Source organism: Pinus tabuliformis, chromosome X (assembly GCF_031772625.1).
Source record: "Pinus tabuliformis cultivar Carrire ecotype Pingquan chromosome X, CPIR1, whole genome shotgun sequence".
NCBI classification, from domain to species: Eukaryota; Viridiplantae; Streptophyta; class Pinopsida; order Pinales; family Pinaceae; genus Pinus; species Pinus tabuliformis.
Genome location: NC_142308.1, coordinates 717,762,145 through 717,775,263, shown reverse-complemented (window position 1 = coordinate 717,775,263; position 13,119 = coordinate 717,762,145). Strand labels below are relative to the sequence as shown.

General features: G+C 39.6%; 2 pseudogenes; one reads left to right on the top strand and one right to left on the bottom strand.

Annotated features, from left to right (window-relative positions):
* Positions 1–10,930: 10,930 nt before the first annotated feature.
* LOC149141980 (B-box zinc finger protein 22 pseudogene) lies at positions 10,931–11,922 on the bottom strand (annotated as a pseudogene).
* A 36-nt stretch (positions 11,923–11,958) lies between these two features.
* LOC149141979 (digalactosyldiacylglycerol synthase 1, chloroplastic pseudogene) lies at positions 11,959–12,770 on the top strand (annotated as a pseudogene).
* The last annotated feature ends 349 nt before the right edge of the window (positions 12,771–13,119 follow it).

Sequence of the window (13,119 nt, the reverse complement as noted above, 5' to 3'; positions counted from 1 at the left end):
GACATCAAATGCAAACATTAATAAACCTCGATCCATCCATTCATCAAAACCTCCTCTGAGGGTGCAGAAGTGCATGTTCTGAGGACAAGTTTTTGACAAATTTCTGGACCCTTCTCTAAATGCATGAGAAGGGTTTAAATACTACTAACTAAACAACTTAATTATATAAATTTCGGATACGGTTCAAAATGACCGCCCTTTATCTAAGTAAACTTATTTCTAAAAATTGAATCTAATTTCTAACTATTTCTGCATTTGCTCCTTAGTGCTGTGAGTATGCAACATTTGCCTGGGAAGAGTCGGCTGGTCGTCTTCTGCTTTTGTTTGAGCTACGAAAATAGAAATGACAAGCGCTGGCACCTCTTTTTAGTAAACTGGAAGATATTTTTGAGAATTATCTTCTGGTTGAGCGAATTTACTGCGTGTATGCTTGGTAACAACCCAGATTCCTCTTAGCTGCCTCTGCTTTTGCTATTTAGGCTTCCGGACTTGTGGATGACTAAGCAAGTTAGGGACTTTGTTTTCTAAACAATTTTCTTAGCGATGCGCGATTAGCGCTAGGCGCTAATCGCGCATCAAAAACTGCCTCCGTTCTTTGATCCGGGCCTTTCTGGTGCGTTTTCCGCCTTTAGCGCTTTTTCCTTTACCGGGCATGAGCTTCAGAATTTTGTAAACATGCTGCTTTTGTGAGTTTCTTGACCTTGAGTGTCGAATTGCCTATTGATATCAGTATCTGTTCAGTAACACTCTGAAATCTGCATTTCTGTTGTATGCGGCATCCGTGTATGAGAGCATCTCTTCTCTGTTCTCCGAGCATTTGCGCTTTCCCCTTTTTCCTTAGATGTTTCCTGTAGTTCACACAAAGGAAAAAGTAATGATAATAATTTTTGACATGAAAGCTTCAAGTTCTATGAATGTGTAAAATCATGACACCCACAGTGAACTGACTCTTTGAAAAACACAAAACTGTCCTTCATGAATACCTTGGCGTACATTCATTAATTTTCTTTAAGCCGTGCGCTCAATTTTTGGTTTAAGGACAACTTTTCTTGGGTGATGAGTCGAGGAAAATTTGGGATGGGTAATTTCTGTGACTCGCAGATCGCATTTATCGCAGATCGCTGCAATTTGTCAAGTTATTCATGTGCTGTTTATGCGACGTTGCGATATGCGATGTCGCATATCGGCCATCGGAGATTTTCTTAAGATTATTCATTTATGGGCGCTTCTCAATGTATGCGATGTGATGAATTTCGTGCCACTTCTTCGCAGTTGTTTTAATGTGCTCATAAAGGAATGCTTGACTCTTCTCTGTGCGATGTATCTTTGAGGAGTATAATACAAATTTTTTTTATAAAATCTTTTTGGATTTTTTATTGCTAAGGGTCCCCACTTCTTTAGAGTTATTGCTAATACTAAAGAAGGAGGGGGGTTGTTGGTGGTCACAACAATGGCGATTCACTTGGAAGAACCAATTATCTCTGCTTTTCTATTGAATTCTTTGAACATCCAAAACAAAACAATTTTCATAAATCTAAACTTTGTTATGGACAGACAGAGTACATTATGCCTTATTCTATCAATGATATTTTGTTTCAACTTCTTTCTTTTCTAATTGTTTGCTTCCTCAGTCTTGTCCTTGTATCTACATCAGCCATTACTTGGTCATGTAAAGAAAAATAAAGTTTTCTCTGTGTGCTAGCCTTAAAATATGCTCGTTTGCCGTAGGTAGAGCCTCTGCTGCCAGCAGGCGTCCATAGCCTCGACAGGGTTACCTGTTACCCAGCAATGATCCTTTATCCTATTTAAGGTTATCTGCAACCCTCAAAGAAAAATCCATTTTGACACTTTTTCCTTTTTGATTCTTAAAGAACAATGTCTTGGTTTGGTAGCCAAATTATGACATAGTCATTCACTTGATTTATACTTTTGCTGAACAAGCTGGCTCGTGATGAGACCCCTTGTGTTTTGATTTCAATAATCTTGAGTCATTGCCCTGTTTTGAAGGACAATGTTTGGAAAAGTTAGCAAAGTTATAATATCTGTGATCATGATAAGCCGGCTCGTGATGAGACCTCTTATTCTTTGAGATATAGTGTTTCTTGGATTGTCCCTCTGAATGCTGCGATTTTCTTTAACAGGGAGGATATCATTGTTTTCCTTAAGAAAGCTCTGGACGACAACAATAGAGTTTGCAAATAGCAGTTTTATAGAGAATCTTTATTTTGTTATTGATACTTTTCATTGTGCTGATATAAAACAATTCCTTCGCTAAAGGTTGCTTTCATCATTTTTTTTTTTTGAAGTCGAAACTAATATCATATCTAGGCTAAAGTTTTTTTTAACTTTGTCTGTCAATAATAAAGATTAAGTTTCCAAAAGATTTGCTATTTATATGAGCAGAAGTTCAAAATCTGATAGAGAAATGGTGTCTTTAGTAAATGTCAAATGCTGTTAACCACATGCAAATTTTATTAGGGAGGGGAAAATTTAAAGAAATGAGAGGTAACTATTCCCTTGGATTATGTACATGATAGGGATAAGTTCTTCTCTTATTTTGCCTATCAATATTTAAAAACTAAATTATCCACTTAACAACCTAGCTAAACTACCCCTACTCCTATTCTAACTATAAACAGAAAAATTAACTAGGTAAAATGATATTTCCAGTGGAACCATCTTTTCATTTTTATTCCTACACGTATGTACCTTTTAAATATTAGTGTTAAGAATAAAACTTTTCTTGGACTGTGAATATTGGATGTAGGATTAGAAAGTGTAACTTCAGTTGGAATTCCGCCTGAAATTTCTTTCTTCTGAACTCTTTTGTCCAATTGGATACCTATTGGATCATAAAAATCAGGATGAATTTCTGTTATGGATTGGTGATCACGTAATAGGAAAGATGACAAGCCAGATTGCGAATATGATTTTTTAGTTTTGATGGCCTGTAATCTACTATGCGTAAAAGTCAAGCTTTTAGCAATTTCTTGTAAAAGGAAAGTTTCCACATATAAATCACTAAATAAATTAATGAAGAATAGATGGAAATTTTTGGAAAGAGATTTATCAATTAACGCGAATTGCTGGCAAGTTTCCATTTTTTTTTTTTTTTGTTGATGATGTTTTGGATGACACAGAAGTTTCTTCTGAAAGGCTGATATTGATTGATCGTGGAATTGAAAAAGTTATGTATTTCCTTGACACAATTTAGTTTTCCAAAATGGTAATACATCTTTCGAATGTTCTTTGATAAGGTGCTCAATATACCATAGTAATCTATCGAAAGTCTGAAAATTTAAAACACAATCCGATTTTGTACAAAATGAGTGCAAGCGAAAAAGAATGCAATGATTATCTGTACAGCTAATGTTACAACACAACTGGGACTGACATGAAATATCTTCTTCTTCACAAGAACTGGCCAGAATTATGGGATCTGAGTAACTTTGAATTATGTCTTGTGAATCAGAAAACAAGTTATGATTGGGAATAGGCATAGGGGTTTGCTCATGATACGAATCATAGATCGGGATATTGTTTTGGATAGTAAAATCATGCAAATGATCTGTCGCTCTGGAATGAGGATCGACTGATATGATTCTTGGATTGGAATATCTCTCATTATCTAAGCTCTGTTGAGTTACTTGAGATAAATCAACATCAGCATCATCATCATAGTAGCTATCATAAATGATTTTACTGGTCTCTCTAGATTTTTCTTTTTCATCCAATATTTTCAGAAAAGGAAGGTCAAGTCGTTCTTGTTTATTAATGACCAAAGGATGTTCTATAGCTGCCTCTTTATTTTGAAAACCTAATGGTGATTTATTTGAATAATCCTCCATACTTTTTGAGATATCATTAATACTGAGGGGGAAAAATTATCATCACTAAATACATCAGGGTAAAGAGAAAAATGTGATTCCGAAACAATGCATTTGAAAATATCATCGTGAAAAAATTCTTGTTCATCACATTCACCGTAGACATCGGGATTTAGATCATACCTTTGCGTGTTTGTATTTTCCGAAAGAGAATTAATTTGCTGTTCTAACCTGGGCGTTTGACTTGCGATGATATTATCGAACCTTGTCCCCAAGTTGTCTTCTGGTTCCAAGGTAGGCTTTCTTTCAACATCTTCGCTTTTATCTTGTTGCGTTAGAGCAGGCAGGTTTCCTAAGCTTTGGGAATTTTCTTCATCATGAGTGATTCGCACATTTCAATTGGAATTTTCATTCCTATTAGAAGAAAATAAAACAAGACTCGAACTAATTTCTGATGGATCAGACATAGGAGGTAGGGAATGTTCATAATAATCCGAAGATTCTTCATTCATGAGTTCATTTTCAAGATCATATTTCAGACAATTAAGATGAAATCGCATATTAAAATCCCTAACAGATTCATCTTCTTTTCATAGATATTCAATCTCATCATATACCTGATCATAATCATAGCAATCAAATTTACAGATGAAAGCTTTGACAAATTGGTCCCAGCTGTGAATTGAGGCAACTGGGAGGGTTCTACACCATTTTCTAGCTTCCGCCGTGAATGTAAGAGTAAAAATTCTGCAGAAAACGCCTTCATCAATTCTTTGAATGTTCGAACTTAAAACTCTTTGAATAAATTGAAGAGCATGATTAAAAGCAGAAGAATTATTCTTACCATTGAATTTTACCTGAGACAAGAGTCTTACCACTTTAGGTGGAGTGTTGGAATAGGCACGAACATGGATGCAACTCCAAATGGGAAGTTTGTGAGCAGCCATCCTAATTCAAATGATTACGATTTCAAACCATTCCAACAGACACTATGTTCAGGCCCTCCTTCTAGCGCCAAATATGTTGAAGCCCCGAAAATCGGGTCGACAACAAGGGGGATACCCACCCGGTCCGGACCTTGGTTGGCAGCTCCTTATCCGTTTGGTATAGCGGGTCCGATTGGGGATAATGGGACCAGTTTCCCAATCTAAGGGTGTGTGTGTGCAGAGTTGGATTATGCTGATCTAAGAGTTCTGATCTAAGCTACTTTAATCTAATTCTATGCTATTGTAATCTAATGAAAACAACACATATAATCTATGCTAACCCGGGGTGTATTTCTTCTATTATGCGATCTAAAGGGATTTCAAACAATAACTGGTAATAAAGATCATTCAGCTATCATAAGAATGGAAATCAATTAAGATGAACCACTTTGCATAAAAAGTTAGGCAAAATAGTTGTGAACAACATATCACATAATAAGTTATTCATATATCAAACATGAATAAATGACTCCACCCTACAAAAGTGCCAAATGGTAATTCACACATTCATGCAATAACACATAAACAACTAAAAACTGTATATCACTTTAAGAATATAAGCAGAAATGGCCAAGAGATAAAAGTACCATTTATGACTAGTCCTACTCATAAGCTTCAAGCAAAAATGATTTATCTCTACTTGTTCTAACATCTACTAAGAGTACAAAAGTACAACATCAGTAGCAGACATCAAATGCAAACATTAATAAACCTCGATCCATCCATTCATCAAAACCTCCTCTGAGGGTGCAGAAGTGCATGTTCTGAGGACAAGTTTTTGACAAATTTCTGGACCCTTCTCTAAATGCATGAGAAGGGTTTAAATACTGCTAACTAAACAACTTAATTACATAAATTTCGGATACGGTTCAAAATGACCGCCCTTTATCTAAGTAAACTTATTTCTAAAAATTGAATCTAATTTCTAACTATTTCTGCATTTGCTCCTTAGTGCTGTGAGTATGCAACATTTTCCTGGGAAGAGTCGGCTGGTCGTCTTCTGCTTTTGTTTGAGCTACGAAAATAGAAATGACAAGCGCTGGCACCTCTTTTTAGTAAACTGGAAGATATTTTTGAGAATTATCTTCTGGTTGAGCGAATTTACTGCGTGTATGCTTGGTAACAACCCAGATTCCTCTTAGCTGCCTCTGCTTTTGCTATTTAGGCTTCCGGACTCGTGGATGACTAAGAAAGTTAGGGACTTTGCTTTCTGAACAATTTTCTTAGCGATTCCGCTAATCGCGCATCAAAAACTGCCTCCGTTCTTTGATCCGGGCCTTTCTGGTGTGTTTTCCGCCTTTAGCGCTTTTTCCTTTACCGGGCATGAGCTTCAGAATTTTGTAAACATGCTGCTTTTGTGAGTTTCTTGACCTTGAGTGTCGAATCGCCTATTGATATCAGTATCTGTTCAGTAACACTCTGAAATCTGCGTTTCTGTTGTATGCGGCATCCGTGTATGAGAGCATCTCTTCTCTGTTCTCCGAGCATTGGTGCTTTCCCCTTTTTCCTTAGATGTTTCCTGCAGTTCACGCAAAGGAAAAAGTAATGATAATAAATTTTGACATGAAAGCTTCAAGTTCTACGAATGTGTAAAATCATGACACCCACAGTGAACTGACTCTTTGAAAAACACAAAACTGTCCTTCATGAATACCTTGGCGTACATTCATTAATTTTCTTTAAGCCGTGCGCTCAATTTTTGGTTTAGGGACAGCTTTTCTTGGGTGCTGAGCTGAGGAAAATTTGCGATGGGTAATTTCTGTGACTCGCAGATCGCAAGTCACATTGATTGCAGATCGCATTTATCGCAGATCGCATTGATCGCAGATCACATTTATCGCAGATCGCTGCAATTTGTCAAGTTATTCGTGTGCTGTTTATGGGACGTTGTGATATGCGATGTTGCATATCGGCCATCGAAGATTTTCTTAAGATTATTCATTTATGGGCGCTTCTCAATGTATGCGATGTGATGAATTTCGCGCCGCTTCTTCGCAGTTGTTTTAATGTGCTCATAAAGGAATGCTTGACTCTTCTCCGTGCGATGTATCTTTGAGGAGTATAATACAAATTTTTTTTATAAAATCTTTTTGGATTTTTTATTACTAAGGGTCCCCACTTCTTTAGAGTTATTGCTAATACTAAAGAAGGAGGGGGGTTGTTGGTGGTCACAACAGCTCCCAACACATATCCCTCTGCGGAAAGGAAAAGTGAAGGTAACCAAGGACCCAGATTTGGGAAAATTCATGGTCTCTACACCACTGTTACTAGAAGAAGTAGTTTTTGAAGGCACACTCTTAGTTCATATCCCAATGTTAAAGCTAGAGGATTGGGATCTCACCAACTATGAGAGATTTCCTCATTTGGAAACCAATAAATACATGACAAAGATTTACTATGAAGAGATTGGGGTCACAAGGCTGGAATCGATGAAATGGGTAAAAGGCATTAAGCAGGCCAGTTTGCTACATATGCTGTGCGTGCCACACTTCCCCCGGTCAATTATCAATACTGTCTGTGTGCGGCAATTGCTCGCATTGGTGCATGATGGGTTTTGTGGTTAGGTGAACCCATCCCATAATAGATATGTTGATCCATCGTTGACTTATAAAGGGGCAAACCCCGCCAAGGAGTTTGGAGGCAAGAGAAAAGAGGAGCTTGCAGATAGGATGAAAACTAAGTTTGGGCTAGTCAAGAAGTCGCACGGGTACTCCATCCGCTCAATTACATACCAAGCGGTGCAGTTTTCAACTTAGATTTTGGCCAGGAAGATCATGAGAAAATGTCGTGCGGATGAGGTTTCAGCGCCAATAATTTCATTGGTTGTATAGGGCATAAAGGGGATGTACAAAAACTAGGTGCAATACCACTGCAAGGAGTTTTTAGCAAATTTCCGCGAAGCGCCTGAGGAAAGCAAGGAATTTCACTATGCTTGGCTCCTACTGCTGATTGTACTAGTTGCCTGGGATGTACTAGAGGATAGTTAGTTCCCTCCATAGGATGAAGAATTACCAGAGGCAACGAAATTCGCTTCACTGTAGGCAACAAAGGATCTAGAGAGGATCACAGAGTCAAAGGTATTCTCGATATTGGTCGAGATGGACCTCCACACAGTCATAAGTCAGAGGCCAAGGTTATCTCCAACCTCTTTTGAGCAGTTGTGGGCCTTTGCGAAATTTAAGGTTGACTTCCATAATGTATCTATCCGGGCGAGGAGAGACCCTAAGAAGATATGGCACAAGTTTCCATACTTAGTTATGGAGGACAATGTGCAGGAAATCATGGGACTATGGCCAGCGGAGTGGCGAGAGCCCACAGACCTTGGCGCAGGAACCAATAAAGGAGGAGAGAGCTCCTCCGTGTAGAAAATAGCTGAGCAGAAGAAGAAATAAGAAGAGAAAGAAGCCACGCGTGAGAAGGCCACTCAAAAGAAGAAAGACGTTGCCACTGAAAAAGAGCGTGCTGAGAAAGAGCGCGTCGAAAAAAAAACACAGTGGAAGTTGAAGCATAGGCTTCCCAACATACTGAAGAACAGGAACAATCCAAGCAGTGAGGAGATAGAGGTGATGAGCAAAGAACTCCCTTCAAATTGGAGAAGCAGATTAAGGAGACAACCTTAGGACCTAGGAAAAAGAAAAATTCAGATAAAAAAACGTACACGGATCTAATGGTCCTCATTGAGGGGGACTTGGACGAGATCGGGGATAAGGTCCACGATACCACGACAAAGATGTGGACTCAATTTGAGCAACAATACATGCAGATGCTTGGGAGAATCCAGAAGGATATGTCCGAGTTGCATATTCAAGCAGGCAGAATTCAGGTGAGCGTAGGGAAAGCGAGCGGTGTTCAAGCGAGCGAGAGCGTGTTGGAAACAGAACAGAATCTGGACCTCAGAGTCATTCCCTTGCCAGAAGGTACATTACGTCTAGAATCAGAGGAAGACCGTGCCTAATTCGAAAAGATAAATTGCGTGGGTGTGAATTCAGCTGCGCTTCCACTTCAAACCCCCCACGTGCTTCATCAGGGGGTCTTGGATGAACTTAGGATCAGAGAGCAGTGTGCACTCTCAGTAATCAATGAAATTAAATTGAACAACGAACAAATCTTCGTCAAGAAGGCTCAGGCTCTTAAAGAAAAAGAAGAACTAGCAATGCGAAGTCAGAGCCTGGAAGCCACAATTACATAAGTGTGTAATTCAGTACCAAAGTTACACATTCCAGAGGATGCGACAAAGATTCGAAAACTGGCTGCTGCAGTACAAGAGTCCAAGGATGAGATAGGCATAGTCACTTTTGATTTTCAGATGCAAATCTCATAACTGCAGTTGAAACTATAGCCGACTACTTTGCCAGAGGTCTGGGAGCATATGTCTACGTTGGATACTGCAGTAACAAGCTGCCATCATGTTTTTGAAAGCACTATGGAGTTGTGGACCAATTTTCAAGAGGATCCAAACCTGCAAAGACTGCGTACAGAGATCCAAGAAGCACAACAGAAGTATGAAGAGGTCAGGGCGACTGTGATCACTTTTGCACCAGTCCATCACTTTGCGCACTTACAGGAAGGGAAGTTGCTTCAGGCATAGGTTGAGGAGCTGCAGCACAAAGAATCAGTTTTGAAGGCTAGAATTCAACCATGGACAAAGGAAGCAAGCCATATTTCTTTGGCTATTCAGGAGAAGCTGAAGACTTTTCAGCAAACACAAAGGACCATGCGCCTCGCAATGGAGGGGCCAACAATAGAGAAGCTGGTTGAAGAAGTGAAGCTGTTGGACACCTAATCCTAAGTGGGTTAGTGTGGAAGTCGAATGGACAAAAGGAGTCCAAGAGACCTTGGGATCTGAAACCCAAGAGTCACATATTTGTACTATAAATGTATATCTATTGTTAATAAAAAATGTACTCACTGATTTATCTTTCCTATTCTTTGCTGTCCATGTGTGTTTAACATGGTATCGGAGCTGGTACGTTCATAACCTTCTCAATATTGTGTAAGCCACTTGTTTTTGTGGCCTGTGTAAACCAACGCTTCTATGTCTTAATGAGTTTTTTATGGTCCATCTCTGCAAATTAGTTGGAAGTCGTTGAACTCGTATATGTTTGGAAGTTTTTATGATATATAAAAATCATTAAGTGGCGTATTGTGTTGAGAGTGGAACTGTATACAGTGCATGTTTCCTGTGCATTAAAAACTGAAACTTGAAGGGGTTGTATTCCTTTATTTGGGCCGGCATGCATTATGTCATAGATAATTAGTTCTGAAATTTCTGATCTGTGTCAGAAGCGTTTCAACGCTGATGCGCTACTGTGTTATAACGCCTCTGTTGATTCCTTTGCCTCCCAACGCTCCTTGTAACTGCTCTCTGCCATAAAAATTTTCTGCGCCCTCTTCTCTGACCGACCTTTTTTCAGGCTGCGCTGCTCTGCTATAATATCTTCCTTGTATAATACCTTCTGGACGTTGCCAGAGGCGTTGGAGGAATTGTCAGTTGTAATCGTTGGAGGCAAACAGAAGAATCCTAATCCCTGTGCATGCGCTGCTCTGTCCTGTCAGATAACAACTCACGCCTTTGAAACAGTCTATTCGGCTTCAGTGCAAATTGCAAAGTACAAGAAACTTACAGGCTAAAACTCCCATCCCATTTTAAGGTGTGTACAGTACATTGTGAAGAGAGGAATAAAAGCTGATCACCATGTCTGTTCTTTGCACACGATAAGGTATGGTATTGAGATTAGCAACAAGAGAAATGATTACGAATTTAATATTAGCTACATGGCAGAAGTAAACTTGGAGACTATTGCTGCTGCTTGATCACCAGCTAATAAAAAATAGGGATGCCTCAAGGCTGCACTTGCTGATAATCGACCACGCCTTAAGAAGCCTCTCTCAGAAATAAGCTGTGTAGCCAGGTCCCAGCCCTTGGCGCCATCACAGTCTAGTATACTCAAGTCAGGCCTTAATCGTGTAATTTGTCTCCATTCTCTTAAATCATACTGAGCCTCCTTTATTTCCGACTTGAAGATCCGGATACTTGACGGAGTTCTGAGCTTTGGACTGGCCATTTGCAGAAATACCTGATAATCCCTTCTTCATATTGCAGAACAACTTATCCGGTTATTCTACAGTGGACGAAGAAGCCAAAATTTGAAATGAAATGCCTGTGTTTTGCAATATCGAAATGAAATGCGATGGCCTGCACCCCAGGCTGTTAATGTGAATGAAAGGAAGCAAACGCTCTAAGCAGAAGAAGCTAAAGGAAGCATCATCAAATCCAAAGATCGTCAAGTCCTCTCTTCGCTTGCCTTCCTTTGGTTGACAAATAGTTTTTCGAGGCCAATAAAGCCCAGATGCGGTTGGTGGAGATGCCATTTCAGGCACCTGTGCAAGACAGTTTTCAGAATTATCTTCCTCCGTGCTAAAGGAATTTGCAGGCCATTCTTCTACAAAGTTGGCATTATCTGCCCTGGAAGAACCTGCCTCGCCAAAGCCATAACCATTGTCCAAGTCAGGCAAATTGAGAAATTCATCCATTCTCCAGAGCGGTAGCAAATCCGAAAAATACTCAGAAACAGTACCTCTTCGGGATATGCCTCCTCCTCCTATTCCCTTCTGTACTCCTTGATGCAACGATGCAGGGACTTCCGTTGGACCATTTCTCAAGGTTTGTGGTTTTTCGTTGGTGATATCAGACGACTGTGTAGAAGTTTTTGTGGAAGGAGAAATGGTGTTCGAGGGTTCAAGGCCAACCTTAACCCCTGTCACTAGAAATCTTTGATGGGCAGCTACAAGATTGTTAAGAGAATGTATTGAAACATCGCATTGCCGGCAAAGAAGAGCTCGGTCTTCCAGACAGAAAAAATATCCCGTCTTCTCCTGGCAAATGTCACATTTGGGCGACTGAGAAGAAGGGTTGATGAGGGATACTCTCTGATGTTTGCTAGCTAATTTGTTGGCAGCGTGGACATTATTGTCACAGGCTGAACAGAGAGCAGCCTCATCAGCACAACACAGGAAAGTGGCCTCTGCTTTTTCACAGACATCACACTGGACCTTCATCTTCATCTATTTCTGCACAACACCCTGATATCTGTTTGCTATAGCTAGACCCTGGTTATAAATTCCTATTGTAAGCCTCAATTATCATGTGTGTTTAACAATATAAAAGTCGGCTTCCGAGTTTTTCGACAATATCAAGCCGGCGGAGTTCGTGGAAAATTTGAAGAGGAGTCTGAAGGCGACTCCAACAGATTCCCAAGATGTGAAGGATGTGGCACCATTGGATGTTCCAGAGCTTTTGGCAAGTCTTGTTAAGCAATCTGGCCCATTACTTGATCAACTTGGTGTAAGAAAAGATGTGTGTGACAAAGTCTTGGATGTTTTATGCAACCATAAACGGAGGGATCAACTTGACTTGAATGGTGCCTTGTCAACGGATGCCATAATAACCACTAAAGAGAGTGAGAAGAGCACTGACGAACTTGATCTTAGGATAGCCAGTGTGTTGCAAAGCACAGGTTATCGCTATCAGGCAGGACCATGGAATGAGAGTGGAACACACAATTTGGAAGAAGGAAGGCGCAATGTTGCAATAGTTACAACTGCAAGTTTACCTTGGATGACTGGAACAACTATTAATCCTCTTTTTCGTGCGGCATATTTGGCCAGAAGTGCGAAGCAGAATGTTACATTGCTTGTACCTTGGCTCTGCAAAGAAGATCAAGAACTGGTTTACCCCAACAAATTGACTTTCGATTCCCCAGGGGAGCAGGAAACTTATATTCGCAATTGGCTGGAATCGAGAATTGGCTTCAAATCCAATTTCAAGTTGTCTTTTTATCCTGGCAAGTTTTCTAAAGAACGACGGAGTATAATAGCTGTCGGTGACACTTCACAATTTATTCCGGACAAGGAAGCTGATATTGCAGTGTTGGAGGAACCAGAGCACTTGAACTAGTATTATCATGTGTGGACTATGGTGAAAGTTGTGGAATTTTGAAGCAATCTTGTTTAAACCTATGTTGAATGAGGCATTGAAGTGTTTGTAAGGGTGGCAAATGTTGGCGTCGCTTGAGAGATATTGCTGCAGTTTTTGATACTTTATAAAACTTATATTCAAGAAACAGTGTTGATGAGCTAACAAAATTGGGTGTCAGAACTTGGTCTATTGTAGATGCTATTACTGAGATTATATGTCTATATCAAGTGTTGAGATATAAAAGTTTTCAATTAGAACGAATCTGCATTATCTAGTTTGCTTTTTGGTATTCCGGTTTCAGCATCTTCGAATTCTACCTGTTGCTTCT